Source organism: Rhinolophus sinicus, chromosome 3 (genome assembly GCF_057876585.1).
Source record: "Rhinolophus sinicus isolate RSI-liver-muscle chromosome 3, RSI-T2T, whole genome shotgun sequence".
NCBI classification, from domain to species: Eukaryota; Metazoa; Chordata; class Mammalia; order Chiroptera; family Rhinolophidae; genus Rhinolophus; species Rhinolophus sinicus.
Genome location: NC_142503.1, coordinates 76097420 through 76110642, shown reverse-complemented (window position 1 = coordinate 76110642; position 13223 = coordinate 76097420). Strand labels below are relative to the sequence as shown.

At 41.5% G+C, this 13223-nt stretch overlaps 1 protein-coding gene across 1 annotated transcript in view; it reads right to left on the bottom strand.

Annotated features, from left to right (window-relative positions):
• APC (APC regulator of Wnt signaling pathway) overlaps nucleotides 1-12734 on the bottom strand; it is a 286846-nt gene extending 274112 nt beyond the window's left edge. Inside the window, exon 1 of the mRNA XM_074328601.2 lies at nucleotides 12601-12734. The gene's annotated coding sequence lies outside the window, so the exon portion shown is untranslated. The remainder of the gene's footprint in view (nucleotides 1-12600) is intronic.
• Between the last annotated feature and the right edge of the window lie 489 nt (nucleotides 12735-13223).

Genomic DNA, 13223 nt, shown 5'->3' with positions numbered 1-13223 from the left:
TGTATTTTTCTTAGGTCTGGAAAGGTAAAGAAGTGTAAGAGAATCGTTAATAGCAAAGTATACTTAAAGCTCTGATAAAGGAATGCAGAAAGTGCCACAGAAAACCCAGCCAGCGATACCTCAATCAGACCAGGGTTAGGAGCAGGGTAGTCTTCTCAAAAGAAGAGATCTGTGAATATAGTTTTGGAAAATAGTAGGAGTGTTATAGGTGGAGAAGGGAGACAAGACCACGTTAGGAAATGGCTAAGCATTGGGTTTAATTCCTGATTTATCTCTGCGTTAGCTTTGTGACCTTGAAAAAGTTACTTTTCCCTGAGCGTCAGTTTACTCATCTTAAATTGAGGCTAATAATTTGTCTTATATGCAGGGCTCTGTTGAAAGCCAAGGGGATAACATAGGGAGAGCATGTAGCTTGCTGCCTCATATGCAGAAGGCGTTTGTCAGTGGTGGATGGTGGTACCAGGGTAATTGTCATCATGATTGAAGGAGGAGGCTTGTGGTAGAGCCTCTGGAACAGAGGAGACTGGTGGGGGCAACTGAGTAGCCAGAGGCAAGAAGAATGATGAAGCCTGAACTCAGGCAACAGCTGTGGGGAAGGAGAGGCAGGGCAGATCTGAGAGAGATTTTGGAGGCTGTAGCTGAAATTGGAAGAATCTAGCGATTGTTTGGATAGATTATGAGGAGACTTCTTCCAGGTTACTGGCTCAAGTGCCAGGGTAGGGACAGCAGAAGCGAGAGGAAAGATTTTCAGCACATCCACTGTTTAGAGCCCAGCACCCTGAGGGGTCAGGAGAGAGAAATCCAGTCACCTGGGTTGACACAGTGACTGACCACAGGGGTTGGGAGGAAGATGGTGTCGTATATTTCTAACCCTTCACCTCAAGTCCCATTTAATATCTGTGATCTGGACGAAATATTAGCTCGTTGAGACAGCAACCCCAAAATCATTTGGGATGACATTGTTTCCTTTAGTTTTCAAGCATCTTTTAATCTCAGGAAGATTTAGAATTAAATACAGAGGCAAACCCAGGGAATCTATAATTTTTGTGCTAAGGGACCAGTGCATATTTGGTATTTTAAGTACTTGGAATATTTAAGGGAATGGAGCCTATTAGAATAAACAATCAGCCTTGTTTCCAAGATACAGTTATAATTGAATAATTAAATCTGTGACTAAGTTGGAAAATATAAGAATATCTTACTAAGTTCAAAAACAGAATTAGAAACCTTAAAACATTAAAAAATATACTTAACATTCATGTATTAGAGGACTTTAGATTCTTAAAAAGGTTTTGCTTATTCTTCAGATAATTGAAATACGTAAGATGGAAATAAAATGTATAAATGTAGTTTAAAATGTTTGAGAGTATTTTGTATAAAGTAAGTTTGTATATTAATTTAATATAGTAATCAAAGCTTCCTCAAAAGTGATTATTAAAATTTTGTTAGTTTTATGAACAGAACAATAAGATTTGTTAGTGAACTAAAAACTCAAGAAAGACCTAGACCAGGGGTATCCAAACTTTTTTCAACATTTTTCACCAAGGGCCATATGCGGTAAAATACACAAATAGCCGGGCCACTCACTCGAGGTGAAGTACGGATTGCCTCACCTGGTTTATTTAAGTAAACTAAATATATTTTTGGAATTTGCTGCGGGCCAATTAACAATGGATCATGGGCCGCAGTTGGCCCGCAGACCGCAGTTTGGACACCCCTGACCTAGACTTTTTGTTTTTAACTTCAATACATACATTTTTTTTTAAACAAAGATCTTGAATAATGCTTTCTGTTTGTAAAAGTCTCGCAAAGGTAGCAAAACACCAACAAAACACTGACATGATGTATGCCTAAATTAAAAAGACTACACGTTTCCCAGATGATATATATTGTTCATCTCAAAATACATTTGTGTATGTTTTTTCCCCCTCTCATACATGAAGTAACTGTATGCAAACATTGCACACGAAGGGTTGGGTGGGCTTGTCTGGAAGTTGTTTTCCAGGGCTCTAATATTTCATAATCCATGTAAAGAGCAAAGAGATTTTGCTCCATGAACCCTCATTGCCTGTTGAATAAATAAATAAATAGATGAAGCACTGCACACATTAAATGAAAGTAAATATTGACCCTGACACCATATGCTTGCTGGGGAGCCAGCTGAAGTGTGCTGGCTGGTCCCGTTGATCATGGGGGTCTACCAGACCCACAAGCAGGGGCCTAGGTCATTCAGGAGCACAGTCTGGAAAGAGATTCAACTACCAATAAGCTTTAATCCTTTTCCCTCCCCCAATTCTCTTACCAAAGGCAGCCTGCAAAATCTGAAATCCAAAAAAAAACACAGAAGAAAAATAGGATGAATACTGATTGCCTAACTTTAGATGGTCTCATGGGAACCTTTGTTAAATTAAGACAGGCTGAAGAGGATAAGCATATCTTTGTTTTATTTCATCATTACTTAAGAAAGGAGAAATCACTCTATTGGGTCAGATCTATGAGTGTGTGTGTGACTACAGCAAGCCCTAGCACGTGGTGTTTTGGAGAAATCCAAAACAGACCCGCTTTCTCCAAAACACCACTTGCTGGGGAAGTCCCCTCACCTCTCCCAGCCCTAGTTTACTCAACCTTACAACTATGATAATCATATTGGTCCTGCCTTTGTTACGGGTTTAGAAGCTCAAGTGAGGTTATTCATATAACAGGGCCTGGAGAAAAGGGCTGTGGATTTTTAAATTTTTTTTTTTACAGTTAATTACAATTACATGAGTAACAACACATCACGCTAGGGTGTCCCCCCCTCTCCCCACCTTTACTTTCTGTCCAGGTTCCTGTTTCCCAAGCCCAGAGTGGCCAAAGGCGGGGCAAAGAGAGGATAGGCTGCTACTGGAGGGAGTCACGGTGATTTCTGCAGCGGGAGAAATCCCTCCTTTCCCCTTAGTTCTTTCTGAATTAAGAAGTCTGAGTCATAGATTTTCAAAGAAAAGGAAAACTAGTATACTAATATTAAAGATATCAAGAATAGAAGAAGTTACATATTTTCATTCAATAATTGACAAAACTTATTTCTAAGGAGTGGCATACAGTACATCAGCAAGTGTCCTTAAAAAAAATTTATATATATATATGGTTTATTTAGTTCCTTGTTGTCTTACACAGTTAAATAGATGGGTGTGGGTTTCAATCAGAATTATGTTTAGACACCTATAACAAAAAACAGACAAACAACAAGCAACCCCCCAAAAACAAACAACAGGGGTTTGCACAGGCAGACATGAAGAAGCCCAGAGACAGGCGCCCCCAGGCTGGGGTGGTGCTTCCATGCTCGCAGGGTACAGGCTCCTGTTTCGTTCCTCTGCCATTGTCTTTAGACGGCTGTATGCACTCCAGCCATCACACTCAAATTCCAGCTACAAGGAGGGAGGACAGAGACGTTGCATGTCTCCTTCCTTCTTTTTAAAGACTTTTAGGAAAACTTTTAAAAGACTCTCAGGAAGTACCATGTATACTTAACACTTACATCTCATTGGCCAGGGAATTTGGGAAAAATGCCCAGCTGAAAATTGGGGTTTAGCTTCAAAAGTAGATTATATGCCACATTTTGCTTTGATATGTAGATAATGGGAAGGTAAGCTTTAACCTCAAGTTATCATAAATTGCAAAGTCATAGGTACTTTTGGGATAAATACTCAGGAACTGTCTCTTCCTACCTAACTCTTACCCACTCCAGCCATGCATATTACTTTTGTACAGTTTCGACTAAATTATTTAATTAAAAGCTATGGGTACCTATGACGTGCTGGGCATTATCTTATATGTTACAGATTTTAAAAAATGAATAGGGTGCTGCCTCTGCTTTCAAGCAACTCGCAGTCTAATAGAGGAGACAAGCACATAAATTTATAATTACAATACTGTAGTCAAATGAAAATCTACTTGGGTGGCTCGATGTCTCAGTTGGTTAGAGCGTGAGCTCTGAACAACAGGGTTGCTGGTTCGATTCCCACCAGGGATGGTGGGCTGTGCCCCTTGCAACTAAGATTGAAAACGGCAACTGGACTTGGAGCTGAGCTGTGCCCTCCACAACTAGATTGAAGGACAATGACTTGGAGCTGCTGGGCCCTGGAGAAACACACTGTTCCCCAATATTCCCCAATAAAAGTAAAAAAAATAACAAAAGACAAAAAAACTACTCAAACAAAAAAATTCACATATTGGTTTTCTAGGGTCCTATTTGCACTTCTATTTTATATAACAGTGATCTAGCTAAAGGAAGATTAGTACTTGCTAAGAATTATCACTCTGTAAGATTGCAAACTCCATGAGGGCAGAGACCAGGTCCCGTCTGTTCATTGCTAAGCCAGGTACACAGTGGATGATGGACAACAAGTACTGACTGAGTAGTAATATGAATGAAAACATGTGAGGAAAAGGGGAATCTAAGGAGCATTTAAAAATGTATAACTTATGTAAGTTATGGAAACTTAGCATATGAAAACACATGTTTGTCAAAGATGTAAGGCTTAGGATGATTATCTTAGATACATGGTCTTCATTTTAGACTATGATTCGCCGAACAACCCTGGGTATTTAAACCATGATTTGTGTAGTGGATGTTTGTCGGTTATTCCCACCTACTTTCTGTGCCATAATTGCCTAGAATATTCCTCTCATTGCCCCTATTTGGGGACCCCATGTGATTTCAGAGAAATTCTATTACTCTGGAGGTACCGTTTGACCTCGGCGCAGCCATTTAGTAGTCTCTCTCTAGCCAAGGTGATTACTTCAGGGATGGATGACATCATTATCATCAACAACAACGACACTTCCATAGCGACTACTAAGTGCTAGGCACAGTTCTACACATGGCCTTAGTCCATGTAGTTCTCACAACATCTGCATGAGGTGGGTGCTACGATAAACCCTGTCTGTGCTGCTCTGAGGCGCAAAGCTGGTGAACAGTGAGCTGGGTTGGATTTGGAATCTATGTTCCCAATGACTCCACTGAACTGCTTGTGACTCAGACTGGTCCATCAGAGTGAAACCTCTGCCTCCAACTAAGGAAGTTAGAAGAACCGTTGGCCTCCTTTCCTCTGTGTGGTGTGGGCAGCAGACGTGAGTCCTGGAACTACTCCAGCATCTGACTGCTTCAAGAGAAGCGAGGCTAAGGTCAAGACCAATACATGTAAGTGGTAGAGGTGACAGGACACAGAGAATCAGAGTCATTTTTGGATGTTGCTGGAAATTTGTAGTTAGTGAGGCAATAAACTCTATTTTAAAGGTTGGTTTAAGTTGGGTTTTCAAAAGCATCCTGATAGTTGATTTACAAAAAAATTATATGCATGCATTCTTTCTTATATACATTTGTGACCTGAAAATATTTGTACTTGTGTCCTTCACTCATCTTTACCAATGAACATGGTGTAAATATGGAGATATTAGTAAGACCGAATCAATTATTTTAACCTAAAACTAGTATAAACATGATCCTAATTAACAGCATACTTCAATTTTCAAGATGACATTTTTTTCACATGTTAATATTTCTGATATTGGGGTATCTCCATAACTTATGGTGTCCTTCATTAATTGGCAGTTTTTATTTATTTCTTAGTGGTAAATAAAATAAATTATTAATGCAATCAGTGGCATCTTAGATTCAGTGAAATACAGTAATATGATTATGGTTGGATATATATCCCTCATAAATATTGCTTTATCCTATCTACAACCTGGACTAAGCATAGTAAGATATACACTACTGACATATATGTTTTACATATATATAACAAAGTTTAATTTCATACGTTCCTAGAATTATGTGTGGGGTTATAAGTAGTGGGGAATTAAATTAACACTTAAGGGTGAAACCCAACTCTGCCAAGAGCTAAACCCTTTATCTCATTGTGTCTCAAAATCTTAATCTGTAAAATAATCAAGGTGACATTAGAATTCCTTCCAGATGTCACGTTATAGATCTTAAGTAGTTGCATTACTTGCCACTGTTTTGTAATATCACCAACAGAAACTACAATTATAATGTCAATAAAGCATGCTTTAAACCCAGATTAAATAAATTATTAGAGATTGTTCCTCATGGTGGGTAACTCAACCAAGCCTTCTAAAGGAACCGATTATGGCAACTCTTTTGTCAGTATTTCTTTAGGTATCAACTTAAGTGGTACCGCTGACAGCATTCAGTGTATTTATTCAGTACACCTAGAGTGTAAACTCGGGTCTGCAAGTTTGCACAAAGAAGGTCTGAAGTGCTTACTCTTGCCCTAATTGCTCATCCATGTTAATTTCCACAGAAAATAAGGGACTATCTCACAAACCTCTGCGATCCAAGTGCCAACCACAAAACCCAGTAATACACGGAGCAATGAGGAGCGTCAGGGGTAAGTGCATATTTCAACATACAGCAATGGTTGTATGCTTCCTTCAACTCTGTATAACCTATCAACAAAAGTTGCTTTTGGTTAAGAAGGTGGATAGCTGGCAAAGTACGTTTTCTAGAAGAGAATCAAGCTAGAGTCCAATTGAAGGTGCTTAAAAAAAAAAAATGTGCTTGTAGCATGCCAGAAATGAAGCTTGTACAAGTGCTCTCACTTATTCATTCAACACGTGTTTATTGGGAGTCTACTGTCTATCAAGCACTGTGCCAGGTGTTTGGGATACGGCAAGAATAAGTCAAACATGGCCCTGATTTTAGGAACTACAGCTTAGTAAAGGGGTGGTAATAATGCAGATTGGACTGGGATCCAACCCAGACTTAGGAATCACAGGGCTTCCTGGAGGAGGGAGAGTAAAGTGGACACATGAGCAGCAAGTGGAACCGACCAAGATGAAAATGGGGCAACAGGTGGGAGGTAAGCTGAGAAAACAGCTCACAATGAGAGAGCACAAAGATTCAGAGGCTGAAAGTCAGCGAGTCACAGGCCACGCACTTGAGCACCTGTCCGTGTCAGGTGACATGATTGTCAGTAGAGAGTTTGTGGTAACTCCCCAAACCCTTGTTTTGATGTGCTCATTGGCCTTCTTTTGTTCATTTTATATTTTTATTTCATAAGATTAATGCTTAAAATTAAAAAGATTCAGCTGGCCACCAAGTAATATTCTTTGAAGAAATTTTATAAAAATACGCAAAATTATGGAAAAAAAATTCACTCACAGTTCTACCACAGAGATAATCAGTCGGTGTTTTTCACATACGTGAATCCAGTGCTTACTCTTTGCATGCCCATTTAGTAAGATCATAAACTATACTTTGCTTTTTAAAATACGATTTAAAAATACTTATTTTTGTCATGACTTGATAACATGTGTACAGAAGAACACTACGAAATTCTAAATGTATTTACAAAAAGGAATACAGTAAAATGTCTCCATTCTAGTCCTGTCCACGAGCCACCCATGCAATGACTGTTTTCAGTTTTTCTTGGCAACTTCTTAATGTCAGAATCAGAAGGCTGGACATGAGTTCAGAGGTCATTTACTCCAGCTGTTTCTTGGCTAGATGTTACACTGGGTTGCTCTTTCCCTAGGATATCACTTTTATAAGAAGAGCAGTGTGTTGCTTTCAGAAGAAAGGGATGGGAAAGAAGCACGCTGGGCATGGAGATCTAGAGGCACCAGCTACAAGGCCCAAGTCCCTTGTTTTGCAGCTGAGCATGCCAACACATGGACAGATAGTGGGACTTCTTTAAAGTCACATGGCTAGTCTGACTTCAAATCAAAATAATTGCAGGAGAACTGAAAGCTGATTTCCCCATCCTTTGATAGGAAAACAGGTAAAATAGTCAATATGTTAGATTCTAAAAAAGGAACTCATTTTTAAATGAAGGTCAACTTCATTACCCAGAAATTAAACAGCATTCTTTTATTTAATATAAAAATCAATTTTCATTTTTCATTAATTCATGCACATTGTAAAAAAATGGAAACTTCTGTTGAAAAATAAATAAAAATGGACCTTTTTATAATTATGTAAGCTGATCTTTTTTACCTGCTTACTTTGGATAACTTTCCATGTCAGTGCATATATATCCATCTCATCTTTTCTAACAGCTGCTGGGTCTTCTATCATATGCATATACTAGAATTAATGTAACAATTCCCTACTATTGGGCACTTGGATTGTTTAAAAAGCTTTAATACATAAACATGCAGCAGCAAATATATTTTTACATACATCTGTGTCTATTATTTGATAAGCATAAATCCCTAGATATTGAATTTCTGGGTCAAAGTATATGCATATTTAAATTATTGTATTTATGACAGTTTGTACTCTAGAAAGTCTGAATCAATTTACATTTCTACTAACAATGTATCAAAGCCATTTCACCCACTCTGGCCAACTTTTGGAATCCCTCTCAGTCAAATAGGCATAAGACGTTAATCTGTTTAAAAAACTCAGAAACTGTCTCTAAAGAAATAAGACTTTTCAACTTGCTCCTCTGCCCCCATTTTTTGCTAGTTTACATTTGACCAGAGAAGGGGATACTAGGGTAATTAAAACCATGTCAATGCATTCACCAACAAGGATTACAAACTGTACAAAATAAAAATTATCAGTAAATTCCAAAGAACATTTATATGGCTATCACAAGAAGAAATAGTTTAGGTTGTTGTCTGGGAGATGACTTCCCTTGAAATGTGGTAACACCCTTGAGGCATTTCAGCAAATGGGATCTGAGGCCTCAGTACTCAGGAGAGAGGACAGCTGGTTAATGACATATATATGAAGTGAGTCAGCAGGCAGGATGGTCTTAAAAACTGGATGTGCCTGGGCACATACTATATTAGAAAGAAAAATGAGTAAGGTATCTGAAGAGACTATAAAGGAGTGTGATGAAACTAAAACAGGGATCTTCTTCCCTTCTGTAAAAACTACTCTTTCTGATGTAATCTACTTGGCAGGGTCTTCAATACGCTTCCTGGACAGGCATTAATGAGGTAATGATGGAGGAGGTAGAGTAACAGGGAGGCTACTAGTAAAGAACGCACCTCCACCTTTAAAAAAATTATTCATAGATAATTAGGGACAACTTTTATTATTTTTTGGAAAGATAATCTCTAGAGCAGTACTTCTCAAAGTGTGGTTCGAAACCAGCAACATAAACATCACCTGGAACTTATCAGAAATGCAAATTCTCAGGCTGGGGTGGGGTCAGCAATCTGTGTATTAACAAGTCTTCCAGATTCTACTATATTGCTCTTTGGTTTTTAAGTAATTAAATTATTTACTTATGTTACTGTCAATGTTTTCAAGGTGTTTTTTTCCTGTTTCAAATTACAATTAACTTTTTGAAGTTTAAAAAATGCCGAAGTATAAAAGATGACAGAAGACATGGATGATTTGAAGACATCTTCCTAAAAAGAATATGGTGCTTTAAAAAGAATTCTGTGTCTGGCATTTTGAAGTGCATGTTTCAGCAAAGGGTGGGGCCTGTTTCCTGGGAGGTCAAATCGATTCTTCCAGGATGAGGATTCCTATAGTCCTTCACAGATGGTCTACATATTTCCATGAAATTATACCTACTCCGAATTTGTTTGTCATTTGACTCATCTACATAGGCTTATTATGACAAAATGTCACCTTTACTAAAGAAAATATTTTTGTAAAGAATCTCTGAAAAGAGATCAAAGGCTTTCACACAGGCTTCAAATAGACTATGTTATGTTGTGCACATCTTTCCTGGGCAGGAAGTTGATGAGTTTGAATAGTATCTTGTTTATTTTTTTCTATGAATAGGCAGAGAAAATTTTCTTCCAAAATCCTGTTTAAGGTATATGTTCAACTTTTTAAGAAACTGACAAAGTGTCATCCAAAGTGGTCGTACATTTTACATTCCCAGCAGCGGTGTATGAGAATTCAAACTGGCCCTCATCCTCACCTCACTTGGTATGGTGGTACAAGAGCTTGGTACGTAGCCATTCTCCTAGGTCTGCAGTGGTATCTTACGGTGATTTTAACATGCATTTCCCTAATGACTAGTGATTGAGCATCTTTCCATTGCTTATTTTCCATTTGTGTATCTTCTGATCCAATTATTCCACTCTTTTATTTCAAAAGGAATAAAGCACACATACCCACAAAGAAATAGATCCGTGATAGAAAGGGAACTGACTCTGGGTGGGGAACACACAATGTGAGATATAGATAATGTATTACAGAACTGTACACCTGAAATCTATGTAACTGTACTAACAACTGATGCCCCAATAAACTTTAAAGAAAAAAAAAAGAAATAGATCCTTGCTATGGGTTGAATTGTTTCCCCTCCAAATTTATATGTTGAAGCTATAATCCCCAATGTGACTGTATTTTCAGACGGGACCTATAAAGTGGTAATTAAGGTTAAATGAAGTGATAAGGGTGGGGTCTTGATACAAAAGGTTTAGTGTCCTCTGTGAAGAGACACCACAGAGCGCATGTTCTCCCCCACACCTCCGCACACAGTGGGATGGCAGCTGCTATAAGCCAGGAAGAGAGATCACACCAGAAAGTGACTATGCTGGCCCCCTGATCTTGTAAGTCCGGGATCCAGAACGCTGAGAAAATAAGTGTCTGTTGTTTAAGCCACCTAATCTATGGTGTCTTATTAAGGTAGCCCAAGCTTACCTCCTCAGAGCAGGATTTGTAATATTTGTATCATTTATAACAGTAAAAAATTGGAAACTACACCAATGAATGCATAACAAATTGCGGCATGTACATTTAAAGGAATACTACTGAGCAATATAAATGAACTATTGATTAAAAAAAACAAACCTATGGAATCTTCCCGTTATACCTAGGAAACTCCAATTTTGTGGTAAATGGATTCTTTTCTTTTTTTCAGTCCCTGATAAATAAATATCGCACTTAGAAAAAGCTGTCATATGTACAGGACTTCATGGCTTTGTACTTTTCCTTGTGAAGAGCCCGGAACAGAATCGATACTATACCTCAAACCTGCACCTTCCATCACCATTGGAGGTAAAACAAAACAGACAAAATAAAAATAACCCAAAAAAACAAAGGACATAAAACAGATGGCAGCAAAACTCAAAACTGGGAAACAAATTATTACACTTGAACCTTATCTTTTGTTTTTCCAAGCTTAGGTGGCTCTACTGAATATTATAATAAAGAATGAAAATCTGTTATTAAAGTTTTCAATACTATTTGGTAATTTGTGTCAGGAGTATTATATCACAGAAAAAAAAAAATCCACGAGTAAAGATGCTAAACCCAGAATAACGTGTCAGCTTGCGTCAAGACAAACTTGGACAATATAACCCCAAGTTGGGCATAGAATTTGATTAGAAATTCAGAATCTGCTTCCATTTCACAGAAAGCTTGGAAAACAAAATAGGTTTAATTCATGGTTTTAGATAAAGTTCATACCAAAGATGGCAGGTTCATATCGCACTTTGGAGGTTGCTTATTCATGTTTAGATGGGGTTCCTACAGCACGGAAAAAGGCTTTCTAAGGAAGGCTCTCTGTGACAAATTACTATGGAAGGAAACTCACTCCAAAGTTGAAAATTGTTCATTTCCATTCTGTGCTGCGGGTGCCAGCTTTTTTTTTTTTTTTTTTTTTTTTTAATGGCACTAACGTCCTAGATTTTAAGCAAATATTTTTGAGTTTTGGTCTACTTAGCTTATAAGTGGTAGAGGACAGAACTCAAAAGTACGTCCGATGCCAAAGCTCTTGCTCTTTCTAATACTCAATATAGAGTAAGTTTTCTGGGAGGCCTACCCTCAACCCTGCTCTGCGTCCTCCCCTGTGTCTCTAACTACGATTTGCATCAACTCGCTGCTGGTTCACAGCTGGAGAGCAGATTGCACCTGCTCCGAAGGCTGGCGCGGCCCTGCCTCATCCGCAGCTGTCTCCACCGTCTGCACGGACACGAGAACCCACCAGGGGTCACTGCATCCTCAGAGCTATTGTGTCCGCCAATTCTGGCCACTGCCTGCCGCACGGTGGGTGTGGGACTGGGAGTGCTGAACGCTGGGGTCCAAGCAGGAATGCGTCCTGCTCTCCCCGAGCCAGCCTCCAGGTCTCCCCGGGAAACGAACACAGCGAGCGGGGTCAGAGCTCCAAGCGGCCCAGCAGCTCGGGGGCCGAGCGCAGTTTCTCCCGCGGACCTGTCGGCACTTCGCCATTAGACCACCTCCGCTCCGCCCTCCGCCCCCAGCCGAGACCCCGCCCAGAAGGGGCGCCCCCTTCCCGGCCTCTGGGCCCCTGCTTCGCTCCAGGGCTTTTTGCAGACGCCGGGGCCCGGCCCAGCCGCACCTGGGCTGCTCCCGCCCCGGGCGCCAGCCCTCGCGGAGCGTAGAGAACTTTCCCCGGAGCCGCCGCGGCCTGGCGCTCCCAAGGCACCCCCTACCCGTCCGCCCGCCGCTTTCCTAGCCCGGGCGCTCGCTTGTCTGCCCGCCGGCAAGTCTTTTGACTCCCCGTTTCTCTGAACCTCCCGGAGAATCCGCACTCTGCCGCAGCGGCAGGGCATCCTCGGAGAAAGAGCTTGAACTTGGCCCCCACGGTCCCCCGCGATGAGCTCGGGGTTCCCCAGACTGGAGCCGCGCTCCGCGAAGAGCTGACCTCTACTCACCGATTCCGATAGGAGCCCGCTCGCTGCCCTTTCCGACCGTCTCCGGGCTTCTGGGTGCCCGCGGATTGGGGAAGGGACGACCCTCGCAGAGAGATTGCCCCTGCAGTGTTGCTGGGACGTCGTGGGTACCCAGGACACAAAGGAAGAGCCGAGCGCTCCCCATTCGGCGGACCGGACAGGGGGCTGCGGGGTGGGATCGGAGCTGGAAGTGCGCGCCCGCTGTGGACCCGCAGGCGGAGGAGGAGGCCGGTGCGTCGAGGCCGCGCTCCCGGCGACCGCGGGCGGAGGGGGCTGAACAGCGTCTAGGGGCTTCCAAGTCCGGGGAGGGCCTCGAGCTCTCGTCTCTCCAGTTCCGTGCCTCCTGTCCCCATTGCCAGGAGACTTCTGTCGTCCCCAGGACTGCGGAAGGGGCCGCGTCGCCCCCGCCTTCGGAGGAGCCCGAGTCGCACGCAGGATGCGCGGGGACGCGCGGCCGCCCTCCGCGCCCAGTTCCGCCGGCGCTTCCTCGGCGGCTCCCGGGCGCTGACTCTCCCGGCTTCTCCGCTGTCCTTGCCTCCTGTTCGCGGACCCCTCCGGGAGCTGTTCCTGTCGCCTTCGCCACAGCGTGGACAATAAATTAATGC